Source organism: Dermochelys coriacea, chromosome 15 (assembly GCF_009764565.3).
Source record: "Dermochelys coriacea isolate rDerCor1 chromosome 15, rDerCor1.pri.v4, whole genome shotgun sequence".
Lineage (NCBI taxonomy): Eukaryota > Metazoa > Chordata > Testudines > Dermochelyidae > Dermochelys > Dermochelys coriacea.
In genome coordinates, this window is record NC_050082.1 from 13020970 (window position 1) to 13036829 (window position 15860).

At 39.8% G+C, this 15860-nt stretch overlaps 1 pseudogene; it reads right to left on the minus strand.

Moving 5' to 3' along the window:
* Nucleotides 1-446: 446 nt before the first annotated feature.
* Nucleotides 447-12226, minus strand: LOC119843828 (annotated as a pseudogene).
* Between the last annotated feature and the right edge of the window lie 3634 nt (nt 12227-15860).

Sequence of the window (15860 nt, forward strand, 5' to 3'; positions counted from 1 at the left end):
TGAAAGTGTGCTCCATCGACATGGTTACTGAGCCATAGGACAGCACAGTCAAAGTGACCAACAGGGTAACAAATTCAGGCATATAAAGTGTCTTATTTATTATCTATAATATTGAATATATTGCAAAGCCAAATTGTCCTAGTGTCCTTACAATGGTATTGCATGGGCAGAGTTACGGTTTGGGTGACTTTAAAAGTAAGCAAATACACATTTGATTAGTTTTTTGTAAACTGGAATCTTAACATGAAAAGCACATTACTATGTAACTAGTGATGGTGTCCATTAGACACTGAAAGACACTCATGTTATAGAATCACATAGAGTGATCTTCTATGAAGTCTGTTTGCACGAAGAAATGAATATGGAATATAGAATAACAAGAGTAAAATATTAAAGCTAACACTTTTTTTTTTATATTTGTCTGTGTGACACCCTTTTCTGGCCCTTTAAGAAATTACTCCTCTTCTGTCCAGTCATAACTTGGTATATGAGGTATATTTTTCAGAGGGATTCTCTCCCATCTCCTGGACACATTTCTTCCTGAAATTTAAATGACTGAATTCCTCTTTGATTTCCATGACTGATTTGCCTTTTGTTTCTGGAAGGAACCTGTAGATGAGAATCCATGAGATAGAAATGAAGGAAAATAAGGAAGCAGAAGGTACCGAGGCTCTTCTGAAAACCAAAAGAGAGAGAGAAAATAAGTTAATAACCCTTGATTGTTGTAGTTTGGGAATTTTTAAAGATGATATCTTAATTTCAAATGGTGATCTGGAGGACTCTATGAACGGAGCAATCTCACACTTTTCATCTCAGTGATAAGGGCTGATTTCTGTGGTAAGGCATGTCTACCGCTGGTTAGGAAGCAAGGATGTTATGGTTATTCAAAACCCAGGTTTCCTGATATGCCAGTGTGTTGTGATGCAATTGCTTTGGCACAGAAATATTCTCCAAATTTTTTTTTTAATCAGGCACCCTCAAGAAGAGCTCAATTTAGATTCGCTTACCACTACATATGGGAAAATCATCCCCATCACATAGAGTCCTACCCACTGTAGAGACATGGAGATCACTAATGCGGATGATCTGGATGACTGGGTGAAGAGTTCAGCCATGAGTGGGAATGAAGCTCCAGCTGGAAAGGAAAAGATTTCTCAGAATAATAATTAAATAGTAAAAATAAATGTTTGTTCATTTCTAAGCTAATTTAAATCCAGTGAAATTTTAGTGTAAAGTTTACAGATATTAGACTGGATTCTAATTTCACACCAGTTTTAGACTGGTATAACTCCATTGACATCAATGGCATTACCACTAGTTTACACTGATCTATGTGGGGGGGAAAACGAATCAGAGGCGTTGAATTCTAATCATCCATGCACAGTCAGTAGTATTTTTAGTGGTAAGCTCTTTTTTTTTTTGTCCTTCCAAGTGGAGGAACTCAGCTTTTTTTCATTGGTAAACTTCCTTTTTTGATCAGTGTCACTTGAAAGAACTTTTCTTATTTAATTTTTATTGCAGTAAATAGTCTAGCCCCTGACACTAAAGAAGTTATGACAGTGTAACTTATAAAGGTTTGATCCAATCAAGGTCATGCTATTAACATTCACATATAAGAGCTTTTATATTTCATATTTGATTTACAGTGAGATTCTTAAGAGTATATAGTTAGTAGAATTAGCTTCCAAAGAATACCTCCATTGTAATGGTGTTTCCCAGGCAACACAGAACAGCTAGAATGGCTCTATACTATGTCAGTCCCCAGTGTAGGGAGCGTGTTGGGAAAGGAAAGGATATGGCTAGAACATGCAGCCAGAATGGCTATTGGGCCATTCCTAAGGGTAATGGGATGAATAGTAATACTTACTATTAATCTGCACACCAAACACTGTCTATAGTTGTGCAAAATATTATAAATATTATATTTTATATTATATCGAATTTAATTTGTTCAGCTATCAGTATATAGTCCCTTTATGTTAGTATATTTAGATTATTCATTTTTTCCAGTCTCTCTCTCCTCACATCTATGTACTAACCTGGTCCAGTTGCAAAGATGATAATGAACAAGAAAATTAGAGCAATACTGAAGTAGGGCATCCAGAAGAACTGATGCTAAAGGGGAAGACAAAGGGACAATAGACTGTGTTTGTTAATACCTTTAATAGACTTCCATGCTGATTTCTTGCCAGCATGGTTTGGAAAACCTTAAGGAGTCTCAGCCTGAAGATAATTTTCTCTCCTTTTTATTGGAGGTGACTGTTCTGAAAGTCACAAATAGAATATTTAAGAACTAACTGAATGAATGCTGTAGATATTTGTTCTTGCAGACAAGAATCCCAACTAGGGAAGTTATTGGTCAAGGACACAGAGAAAGGGAATGTTTCTTTACCTGCAAGGAGAGAGTTGTTGTGAGGGGCATGAGCATCAAAACCATCAGTCCGTATCCCCACAACAGCAGCATCCTTCTATCAAATTTATCAATGATGAAGCTCTGAAGGGCACAAAATGCAAAAATGCAAAAGACACTAAAACTACCTTTCCTATTTGTCTTTTGTATTGATATTCTTCACCAGGATTCATCTGTCTTGCATGTAATAGGTCCATGAGCTTGTAATCAGTCCTCCATGCATGGCCATTGATCAATTAGTTAGAATCTCTCTCCTTCTAGGTGCTGAGAGAATCCAGATCTTTGAACTTGGGTTGGAAACAGAGAAGAAGGGAGGAGGAAACACTACATCTGTGATATCAACTCACCTGTACTATGAATTAGGCTATGTCAGTGTTTTCCAAACTAGGGACACTGCTTGTTCAGGGAAAGCCCCTGGCGGGCCGGCCGGTTTGTTTACCTGCTGCGTCCTCAGGTTCAGCTGATCGCGGCTCCCACTGGCCACGGTTCGCTGTTCTCGGCCAATGGGAGCTGCAGGAAGCAGTGGCTGGTATGTCCCTCAGCCCGTGCCACTTCCCGCAGCCCCCATTGGCCTGGAGCAATGAACCGCAGCCAGTGGGAGCTGTGATCGGCTGAATCTGCAGACGCGGCAAGTAAACAAATCGGCCCAGCCCACCAGGGGCTTTCCCTGAACAAGTGATGTCCCAAGTTCGGGAAACATTGGGCTATATAATGTATAGGTGGGTGGGGGGGTCAGACAACCATTGATCTCTTCCGCATCATTTACTTTCTGCACTTGTAGTGGCTGCTACCAGAAACAGTAACTATTATTAATAATATCATTGGACCAAAATAAGAGTGGAAGTATGTAAATCTAAAGCAGCCTAAGTTTATAACAATTTAGAGTCAACTCCATTAGATCTCACCCACTTTCTAATGTATAAATTGCATTCTGTATACATCAAGAAAAATGCTTAAGAGGAGGGTCAATCTAATTAGTTTTAAATTAACATTAAGGGTACGCCCTACTTATTCACACCTTCTTTCATCTCTTTGACGTATATTATACACCGTCTTAGACTCAAAATCAGAGAAGGGGGGCCAAACTGAGAAATGATGTGTAAGGATGTGTAACTTATGTCAGTCAGTAAATTGAGTTTCAAAGAGTCTAATTTTCTCCAAGGGAGTGTGAGCAGAAATCCAAAATGATGTGTACATTAGGCCTCCGTAGACTAATTTAGTCTCCCTTAGACCAACTTACACACATTGTATTGACTTCTAAGGGTGTTTAAATTGGTCTACTTTACACAGGGAGGGAGATGGAAGATCATTGATTTACACTTGACTCATCTCTGAATTTGGCTTGCAGTCAAAGTTTTTGTTGGCATTTTTTTAACCTATCAATAAGATCTTAATTCTATAATCTTAGAAATATTAATTCTATACCATTACTTCTAGTGAAAATAGAACCATCAAACTTTACCACAGATCTCCTATTTTATAAGTAAAATGGAAAATGTGGTAATTTTTGTGGTAATGTCTTTTGTAAATGTTTTTTTTAAGGCAACCCCTCAATAAACACAGGTAAAAAGCTCTCCGTTCTTGGTACTCAAATACCTGTAGATGATTACCGTGTTTCCAGTCTCTCTCTAGGTATTTCTTAGATAAACTGTGTATTTTATCACTTTTAATCTTTTCTCAAACCCTCCTGCCCCAGTCTGTCATTTTTGTTGCTCCTTTCTGTACTCCTTTCAATTTGTCAATATTTCCTGGTGTTGAGATATTCAGTTTTGCAAATCATATTAATTGAGTAGTAACACCAGGACCAGATGGAGCAGAGGGTGATTCCTTTCTGCTTCATAATTTAAAGACACAGCTTTCCTCCCACCCCCTCCAGCCAGAGCACATAGCAACCACAATATCTTGCTTACTGCACCATCATCATCCATATGTTTCTTTTTTGGCATTTCTTTTTACTAGTTTTCTTCTTAATTCACTATTGATTAGCTTTTTCCACTGTGGGCTATATTAACTTATAATTTTCCCTTGTTGAATCTATTTTTATTTCACACCAATATTTCTAAACCTTCTTTACTATTTCTTTGTGCTCACTGGTGTTCAGAAACTAAGAGGGTATTATCTCCAAATCTCTCCAACTTGCTGTTCCTCAACCTCCAGATAATTAAGGAAGATATTAAATAGCTAATCTGTTCATCCATCCACAACTGATCCATTGTTCCATCATTATAATGCATATTTATCAAAGTATGCAGTGAATAAGTCAATTACTCAATCCATCAGTCAGTTTTTATGTCATTGTTTGATGGATTGCTCCACCATGCTTTCTGTTAAACCCATCCATTGCCCTGTCACTCTTTAATCGAATCAGTACATGTAGGACCATCCGTTCAGTCATCCACACTTCAGCTTATGTGAAGATACACATGAACTTTGTTCCCTATCAGGTGTTGATAATATCAGTAGCTGTCCTGTTTTAAGAGAATATAGAACCCTGACCTCTTTTTGCTCCCTACTTTCCAGCAGTTCCTCATTTAACAATATCTTTTTTGCTCCCTTTCACAATCTCCACACTGTTGGTGTGAGTGCCCTTTCCCTTCTATTTCCTGCTGTCTGAAATAATCTTCTCTTACTTCTCTGCCTCATTCATTTGCTTTTTTTCTCAAATGTCATTTTTTAAATTTTTGCTTGCCTATGCCTGTTCATTTCTCTCTTTTTCTGTTGTTGGCTTTATTATCAAATTCTTTAACTTATCTAGTGTCTATTAGGATAGTATTTTGAGATACCATTAGTATGAAAGACTATACAAAATAAAGGTGTCTGATTTCAGCTGGCTTTAAAAGTGTTTAATTTTAAAGACCTTCATAGATATATCAGTTGATTATAGTTACTACCTATTATTTTGCTGTGCAATGTTGTTGTTGGCTAGTAGTTTAGACAGAAAAATATTTACCTTCTTAACAAGAGAAAAATTATCACTCAGAAAACACACAGGGATCAGATCTGTTCAATAGTAAGATACCATTCTTACCCTGTCACTTTTTTTTGACTATAACCACAACTCAGTATAGCATTAATGTTAATTTTTGCACTAGTTATATATCAGAGTAAAGAAATGATGGCCACTAATTTTAATAACAATGTTAACCCCCACTAATACTTCTATCTGAACTGTCTTGATGACAGCATTAAGAAAGTACGGTGTAGAAGTGGTATTTTGTTTTTTCAAGGTGTGGAATCCTTTCCTCTTCCAAGATTCCAGCTTGAGTAACTGGACAGAAGATAGAAAAAAAAGCAGTGAGTTAAGGTGATCTATGTTACCTTTCTGACAGTCTTCCATGTCTCCCTTTTGCATCAGGAGGTAGGGTGGAGACTCGGGGAAGAATGGGTGAGTGACCAGCTGCACCAATGCTGCGATTCCACTGATAGCCATCAGTAAAGGCCACAAGGATTCAGTTCCTAAAAGTTCACTAGAGAAAATAGGTTAAAACAAGAACCAAAAGAACTCCAAACAGTTCTGGGAAACTTACCAAATGTTTTTGAGTGATAAATAGGGAGACTAAATTAAACTATATGGGATAACAATGGATAGATAGATAATGAATAAAAGATATCCCCCACCTCCGGTCCCAGAAATTTAGATGTGAAGATAAATACGTTTATTTTACCTTAATCCTGCAATTTGCCCTAAGCATTTCCCCGTGTTCGCAAAAAGCGAGAGAGTGACACTTGTAAATCCACGCAGCTTCTTAGGGGAAATTTCTGCCACATACTAGCCATGTAAACTGCAACCCACACCTTGAATAGGGGAAAAGAGGAAGGACAAGTTTGTTTAAAAGAAGGAAAATGTAACTGAAGTCCCACTGAAATTAGTGGGTTTTGCCATTAACTTCAATGGAAGTATAGAATCATAGAATATCAGAGTTGGAAGGGACCTCAGGAGATCATCTAGTCCAACCCCCTGCTCAAAGCAGGCACAATCCCCAATTTTTTTTCCCCAGATCTCTAAATGGCCCCCTCAAGGATTGAGCTCACAACCCTGGGTTTAGCCGGCCAATGCTCAAACCACTTAGCTATCCCTCTGCCCTATAGGATCAGTTCTGTGCTCCATATCACAAACTAATGTTAAATGGAGGATTTTTCTGTTTGAGTGGAAATTAAGAAAACTCTTTTTAAAATAAAAAGAGGATGAATTCTGGTTTACTCTTTAAAAAAATAAGAAATCTAACTGAAGTTGTTCCTATTCTGTGTAGTCAGACTGAGATGTAATTTTAATAACTATACATAGGAATAAAAGATGTAAGAGGCAAACAGTTTCAGTCTGGGCAGGATACTAGCAGTACAAAGTGAACATTTCATTTATTTAATTATTTAATTTTATTATTTGCAAGCCTGCAATATTTCTCCTGTCAGCTTTATTACCTATTTTTTTTAAAGTTCACTCTTCCAACGTGTTTTCCCTTAGCCTGGAATATTATTATGTGGAAAATAGTCTCAAGCAATCAAATGCATTCTCTTTATTTCTTTCTCTTAACCCCTTTATCCGATATCCTTTGGGTTATCATCTCTTTTCTCCCCTATAATAATTTATTGACCCCTTTCATTTTGACATTTAAGAATATTGATCCTGCCTCTGGCTTACAGCCTTGCAGGGGGATCCCAACTGATTATTATACAATTAAAAATCAAACACAATCTACCTGAATTAAAACCACAAAGGAAACGTCCAAACAAAATCATCTCAAAGGACTTTGCCATCTTACTGAAGCCCCAGAAAAATGCAGCTGCCATCAGAAGCAGGTTATTGAACGTTCGACATTTCTTTCTGTAACAGCCCATAAGAGACTTTCATAAAACTGGCAACACCATTTCTCTTGCTTTCCCCAAATACCCTCTTTTTATCCTCTGAATATACAGATGGGGTGACTTTATCATTTAATCGAGAATTTGCAAGTGGGACCTAGCAGTTGCTTATGCTGTGCTGTTGAGCCATTACTTAAATTGATACTGAAATTGGTATAATCCAGTGATTTTCGAACTTTTGTATTGGTGACCCCTTTCACACAGCAAGCCTCTGAGTGTGACACGCCTTATAAATTAAAAACATTGTTTATATATTTAACGCCATTATAAATGCTGGAGGCAAAGCATGGCTTGGGGTGGAGGCTGATCGCTCGTGACCTCCCACATAATAACCTCATGACCCCCTGTGGGGTCCCAACCCCCAGTTTGAGAATCCCTTTGTAATCTAGGTTGAATGAGTGTCAAGCAGTATCTAGTATAAAAATCTCTCCTTTCATCCAGTGGTATAGACCACATGCCTTTTTTTCCCTGGGAGATGGATTTTCTGATGTAATCAAAGATGCACTAAAATTGAACAGTATAATGAGGATATACATCAGAAAATCCATCTCCCAGGGAAAAAAAGGCATGTGGTCTATACCACTGGATGAAAGTAGAGATTTTTATACTAGATACTTCTGGACACTCATTCAACCTAGTCATTCTGAATTTTGAGATCTCAGTTTTTCTGACTTTTAAAATGTCATGGTAATATTCTATATTACTTCCAAAGACAGTGCTGAAGTTCCACCTTAGTCATCCATGGCTCTACTCTTTCTAAGAGACCATGTGTGCATGATTGTGGCTGAGTCTCTTGTTGCTATAATCTGACCAAGCTGCATCTCAAGGTCATATTGAGGCTGATTTGATGTGAAACTTGCTGTGATAGCAAGCCTGCAATCAGTTCCATCCAGGAGATATTCAGAAGGTTGTGTGTGTGTGTTTCATTAAGCAGAATTGCTTAGTTTCCACCTCTAGACAAGGGTGAAGATTAGGTCTATTGGTGTTATACAACCTCTTTATGAATAAGCTTGGGGCCTCCAAATTCTCTTGCCTTCTAGGAATTTTAATTTTTCAGGATGTCTCTATATTTCCTTTTACTGCTTTAGTTTTTAATATATATTTCTGAGTCCCCATATGTTAACCCTGTGTATATACTTAAAAAACCCTAGAAAACTCAAAGGCATTTTATCCTTTTATAAATGTTTTCCTTTCTAAAGTAATTTACACCTTGAATAAATTTCAAGCTACCTTTTGTAGTTGTTCTTTTTCCACTGTGAAAAGGATGAAAAATGGAGTAGTGCCAGGTACCTATGTTTCATTGCAGGGCTGGTTCTCTACAGCTTTGAGACTGGATTGTTCCCATCCTGGCTTTATGCAGGGCCACAGGCCCAAGAATGGGTGATTGCCAACAACAGTTCAAAAGCTTGTCTCTCTCCCCAGCTGAAGTTGGTCCAATAAAAGATATTACCTCACCCACTTTGTCTCTGTAACTGGAGGTAAGTAATTTCCCCTTGGACATTTCATAAATATGTATTTTATTTTCTAAATCCTTCTTAGTTTAGGGCTTTTCCCTTAGAAACATAATGGCTCCTCCTGAACCAAACCCATTATTGGATATTATGTTTTCTGGTCATGTGAGTATAATGCTCATGAAAGAGATTATATTTGATGGCAGTGAAATATGGAATTTCCTGTTTATCTACTGAACAGATACATCAGGCAGTGGCAGTGAAAGTTTCTCTGCCCTATTCCACTAATGTACCTTCACCATGTTTTGGAGGGACCACTTCTCAGGGTGCAAAGAGGAGCTATATCTCCATTTTAACTCATTCCTTAGTTTCTTCTGAGACTTCCAAGAAAGGTGCTAATTTGTGCCAGTTAAGAGTATCAAATAAAGGTAAGTATAATAAAGTCAATTAAACTATGCTGATTTACAGGAGCTAAGGAACCTAATGTATTTGTTTTGAATTTAAAAGTAATGGACAGTAATTTCCCTGTCAATGTATGTAGTATTTCCCCAATTGTTCTTGTATCCTTTTGATCAGGCAGGATTAGTCAGACCCCCCTGTGGAGAAGGTCAGTGCCCTTTGTTAATTCGCTGGCAGGATGAAAGTTGAGTAACATGAAGTATTCCTTTCCAGAAGCTGATTCACTTACTATTGCAGCATTGACAGCAATCAAAATATTGTTTCCTTCATGGGATTGCAGAGCACTAGCTAACAGACCAATTTTACAGTCAATTTTAATCTACATTTTTTTGCGAAGGTATTAATCAGTATTGTGGACTGAACACTTGGATAAAAGAGGGAAATAGGGAACTGTCACTGAAATATATTCATTAATTGGAGGCATGGTGTGAAATAATGCAACACTTTGGCTAGAAAAATATAGACTATTCTTCCTTTCTATAGGGACAATTGTCTCAAAGCCAACCATAATTTTTCTACTTTGTGATAGGGGGACAGGTTTTAAAAGTGCTTTTTACTTGATACAGACTTTCCATATTTTGCAGACAGGTATCTTGAGCTGATGGTTCCCAAGAATCCTCCAATGCTAAAGGTAGAGACAATGAAAGACCACAGTAATGTGAGGGTCTGCTCATCGATGATAGAGTGGTATCACTCTTGCCAAGTGTCATTGATGAAGTTCTTGATGTACTAGAAAGAGAAATGGGGGGGGGGGGAGGAAGGAGTTTCATTACCAATTATACTGATCATAAGTGTGACAAATATGATGATATCCTGTACAAACCTTACTGAATCAAATAAAATTTCATTGAATTAAGCTGAAGTATTTTAGGAGATCAATGTATTAATGCAAATGTTCATGTACTGTTGAGGGATTATATGTATTTCTATGGGGCTGGGGCACGACAGCCCAGGAATTAAGCCCTGGGGACCACAGCCCTGGGAACTAAGACCAGGAACTAAGAATAGTGAGGTGTAGTTAGACACATTCACTCAGGTTGTAAAACCTCCAATGAGCTACCATCACCTCAAGAAAGGTTTGCATATACTGGTTCAAACTGGATTCTCCAGGGACCAACAGACAAAAGATTTTTGGTTAAATAGCCTGAGCTAAAACTGTCTCATGGTCTTCTTTCTAATCCAGCAAATAGACTGGACCTCAAGCCCATGGGGAGCCCCAATCTTTATGGAAGGGTGGGAGGACTTTGGGCTACTGTGGTCCCGTAAGACTGAAAATTCTTGTTCTGAGCAAAAACATTTGCATTTTAGTGATGAATGGGTGACCACAGAAAAAAACCCTGTGTGAGGTTTGAAGAACTGTTCACTTGCCAGGGCCCTTGTTGGAGTTGGGGTGATCTCTGGTAAGCTTATTAATATGCATGTAGGTGCTTTTATTGTTTTAATGTATTCTCTGTAATGCTTTTACCTTAAGAATAAGCATGCTTGCTTATAAAGAGCTGTGTGGTAACCTGTAACTATTGGCGATTACAGTGTTGTTAGTCTCTGAAGACAAAGCAGAAGTGCCGATGCTGGTCATGTAGGCAGTCTGCCTTGCTGGGGGGATATCGTGGTGTAAGCAGTGGGCTGTGCAGCCTGGAAATATTTTGGTCAAGATGGGGAGAGACACATCTCTGCCTAAGAGAGCTGATGCCTGAGGAGCTGGGACCCTATATTGGGTGCCCTTGCTGGACTATGGAGGGGGATTACAGATGCAGTTGCCCTGAACTGTGACAATAATGTCTTTTATTATATCTAAAAATTCTAATTTAGAAAAAAAAATTATATTGTAAGTTGAACCAATTCTTTCCATATTCTGAATTATCTTCCTTCAGTTGAAGTATTATAACGGAGTTAGTATGGGAGATGAAGGCACTTACTTAGCTATAATAGTTCAGTGCTTAGACTTTAATTTGTACATTGAGTTTCACTCTGTATCTTTGCTTCTTTCATGTTCTAGTCATTATAAGAGACACTTATGCCATCAAGACCCATATGAGACTCCCATTAGTAGGGATACATGCAATGAAATAGATGCTTTTTAAAGAGTAGCAAATCACATGAGCCTTCACCTTCTAGTAAAAGTCTCTGCTGCAGTTAGTCTTCTGTTCTTTTAGAAATGTCCATGATCCTGAATAAATTCTGCTAAATTGTCATCCTTTGGGGTTTTACAAACTATTCTTACTGTTCTTCATGGACAGAATGAGAAGGGAAGGAGTTGAGGAAAGAATTTCAAGGTGTCTTGAACTTCCCTGGGCCAGAACCTAACACTATGTATTTAACTGTAGAGGATGCTATGCTTACCATGGAAGGACAGCTGATCATAGAAACTTTGGAAGCCATATGAGAAGGTTCCACCAATTCCCAATACAAAAATCATTAGAAATAGTTTCCAATACTGAACCTGGAAGACAGAAGAGAAGTTTTTGGTATGTTCAGCATGTTCTTGGCCTTGCTGCCTCCTCCTTGCACATACAAAATTTTTAGAAATATTGTATTAACAGGGGATTTGAACAACAAATCATTCCTTGAAATGCTAAAATACATACCTTAAAAAACTCTTTAAATTAGAGGGATATTTCTCAGTGTAAGTGTTCTTCAGCTGCATGTGACTGTCAAATATAGGTATTCAGGGCTTGAAAATATTTACTTTTTATTTTGTTTTCTAGCTTTGGGTCACTAACACATTGAAATGAATAACTGAACATTCTTCACTGATTGCATATATCTGAAAATAGGATAATATAAATTTAGAACAATAAAATTTTGGGAACAAACAGTGTCAAGTACCATATTTCCTTTTCTGATTTTGGGAAAAAAGTGTTAAAATGACTAAATTATTGCGTTTGATTGTCGCTCTAGAAGTACAGGGAACATGAAAATGAACAGATCCCTCCCAATGTTCTCCCTTTTCCCTGCCACCCTGCTGGATTTTTAGATATAAATGAGAAGTACTTGGTACATAGATAAATGACAGAGAACTCACCAAGTCTGAGAGAAAGCTGCCCATCTTCAGGGTAAGAGTTTTCTTAGCTCTTTTGTTTTGTGGCAGGTCTCTTGAATTAGCAGTCTGGTTGCAGTTGTTCCTCACTAAAATTGTATAATCCAGGCACTAAAAGAAGCTTGTCCATTTGGACCAGTCAAAGTTAAATTTGATTTTGTATTGTTTGCTTTGCATTATTTTCTTTCATGCCCATTGCATAAGGTTCAGAACATTTAAAATATGTTTGTGTTCATTCTATCATTAAATATCCTCTTGTAGGGAGATATTTCTCTCCAACTATGAAAGTGTGTAGAAAGTGAATGTTCATAGACTAGAAACTACAAAATTAATTGTATGCCTAGTAAGTGGTGGCTGTTAATATTTGATTACATAAGAGACCTGTGGTTTGGTTTTGTTAAAACATGAGGATTTAGGAAATGATTAATTCTGGAAAGAGACAAGGTGGGTGAGGTAATATTTTATTGGACCAGCTTCTGTTGGTGAGAGAGACAAGTTTTTGAGCTTACATAGAGTTCTTCCTCAGGTCTGGCAAATATACTCAGGGCTTGTCTACACTTAAAACACTGTAGCAGCTACTCCACCTTCCTGAGATGTGATAGCTAGGGCCTGGTCTACACTACAAAGAGGTTGATGCAAGGCAGCTTACATCAGCCTAACTCTGTGAGTGTCTACACTAAAACGTTGCTCCGACTAATGTAATTTGCCCACTATGCCGACTTAACTCCACCTCCAAGAAAGACGTAGCACTTAGGTTGAAGTAGTGTCAGTGTAGACGCTGTTATTTATGTCAACTTTAGTGGCCCCAGGAGGCATCCCACTATGACTGCTCTGTTCACTGTTTTGAACTCTGCTGCCCAGTGGCCAGGTACACAGGTATGTGCACCTCCCCTCTAAAGCCCTGCACATTTTTGAAATTCCATTTCCTGTTTGCTCAGCATGGAGAGCTCACCTACAGACTGCCCAGCTGACCATTCTGGCTCCACGCTGCAGACAGACTCTTGTCTGGAGTATAAAGGAGGTGGTGAGTCTCCTGGGTCTGTAGGGAGAGGAGGCTGTGCACGTGCTACTCTCATCTCTCTGTAGCAATGTCTCCCTCTGCCTCCCATTTATATGGCCCAGGTGCCCTCTCTGAAAACCCACTTGGGAAACAGCTGATGAGCCACAGGTGCACTGGCATCTTCCTTCTTAAAGGGCCAGTGTCACCTTAGGACAATTCCTGCTTCCTCTTCTAACATGGTTACAGACACATCTTGCCTCCTTGGTTTACTTTTACTTTTTATGCTCTCAGGATCTTGGAGTGTTATATAGACTTGACAGACTCCCTGATTTGGGACAGGATAGTCTGAAGCACTTGGGAACACCATCTGTGGGAGTAGCTGCACCAGGAAGCATAGGTGGCACATGAATTTTGTGTTTGGGAAAGCTAGGCATGAGGCACAGAAGCTCCCTAGAAGTGGGAGGGACCATCGGTGCCCAGAGTGGGGGCACACCCTCTGCTCCACCCAAGGCCCTGCCCATGCTCCACCCCTACTGCACTCCAAGGCCCTGCCACCACCCTGCCTCTTCCCGCCCCCGCTGTGCCTCTTCCCCCACCCACCGTGCTCCTCTTCACCCCCTCCGCCTAGCCCCCCACCACTCGCTCCTTCCTGCCTTAAGGGCAAGTAACTTGGAGAGAGGGGGCAGAGAGCAGCGAGTGGCGGGCTGCGGTTGGGCCTCAAGGAAAGAGGTAGAGTAAAAGTGGGGTCTCTGGGAGAAGAGGAGCAGCAAGGGCGGGGCCACAGAGGAAGAGGTCGAGCAGGGACAGGGCCTTGGGGCAGAGCAGGGTTGAGGCCATGGTGTGGGCACAAGTGGTCTCCCCACTTCTTGGGAGATTCCAACAGCAGCGCTCCAAAGGTGGTGGGCTGGCAGCCGCATCTGACACTTCTTGCCCCTTTCGGGGATGCTTAGCCTTCCCAAGCCTCTGATATCCACCGCCTATGTCAGGAAGGCAATCTCAAATTAAACAGATGCTTAGACATGGGCATGCAGCAGAAGCCTCAAGAGCAAGGATGAAAGTGTAGGAGACACAACACCCCCAGAAGTACATGCAGTGAGACAACAGCAAAGGCAACCAGGTGGCCAGTGTTCCATTCCCACTGTGTGATGCATTTACTGTGGAAGACAGCATGAGCAGGTGAAGGAGAAAAGGTGCCCTGCACTAGGACATCATTGTGTTGTCAAGTTGGACCATTTTAGCAGTTCATGCAAGAGCAGAGCAAGGTCTGAAAGATTAGTCAGACTTGTACAAGAGAGGGAAGGTACATCAGACAGCAGAGAGGATATCATGATTCTCTCCTTGAGTTTGAGAACGAACCAGGTTCAGGCTGTCAGAACTGGAAAGCAACAAGGGACAATATCAACCTCTGTGCATGCAACAATGTTAATAGAGAAATGCTCTGTGCTATTTCAGCTGGATGGCAGGGCCCCCTTCAATGAAATTCCTCCGAGTGAATTGCACTTGAACATACCCATTACAAACTACAGGCACAGTCTAACAATGTACAATGAGAACATAACATAGCCCATAGGAAAATGTGACTTTGTGTAATAACTAACCTGAAAAATAAGAGATGGTACCAATCGAAGTTTGTGGTGGTGGATGGCAAGCATTACAGACTCCTCTTGGAAAATACAGCCATACAAACCATGGATCTGATCTGGATGCAGCGTCAGAATTTTATAGCTGCAGTGCAAGAAGCAAAAGGGGGAGTCTCATAGACAATGGAAACAACTTTAAAAGCATATGGATGTTTTCAACAGCTAAGGGTGCCTCAAAGGAAAGCTAAGACTGAACGTAGACCCCACAGTGGAACTTGTGTGCTTACCACAAAGGAAAATTCTGGTGGCACTACATAATCTAGTATGCAAGGAGCTTGAAAGTCTGCAGAGCAGGAGTATCCTAGCACCTATAGAGGCCAATACAGCCTGGGTAAGCAACATGGTGGTAGTAAAAAAGCCATCAGGCAAATCACACGTCTGCATAAATTCAAAGCCACTGACCTGGACACTGGGGAAAAAAATGCCACTATCCACAACTGAGTCACATCTTGCCAAAACTCTTTAAGACCAGAATCTTTATATTCTGTGATGTGAGGAGTGGATTTTGGCAAATAAACCTGTATAAAGAGTCCAGCATGCTCACAACCTTTGCTGCAAATAGCTGCACATGTTAATGGACATAAGCCCAGCACCAGAGATGTGCCAGATAAGACTCACCCAAGTGCTGGAAGGCCTGCCTAGGGTGAAAATAACTGCAGACAATCTCCACATTGTAGATTAAGGTAGCAATGTCACAGAAGCTGAACAAGACAGAACACTACAAACTTCTCTACAGTGATGCAGGGACATGAATGTAAAACTCAACTCAGGAAAAATGTGACTCAGCAGGTGGTGATCTATGCTGGGCATCCTCTTACAGCAGAGGGACTAAAAATAGATCCCAACAAGATCAAGTCCCTTAGACATGCCAGCTCCAATGGATGTGAGAGGGGTACAGTGCATCACAGGAATGCTATGTTTTCTGTCCAAGTTCTATTCACATGTGGCTGTGGTAGTGGAACCCATACATCAGCTCAAAAGGCAGGATGCTGAGTGGGACTAG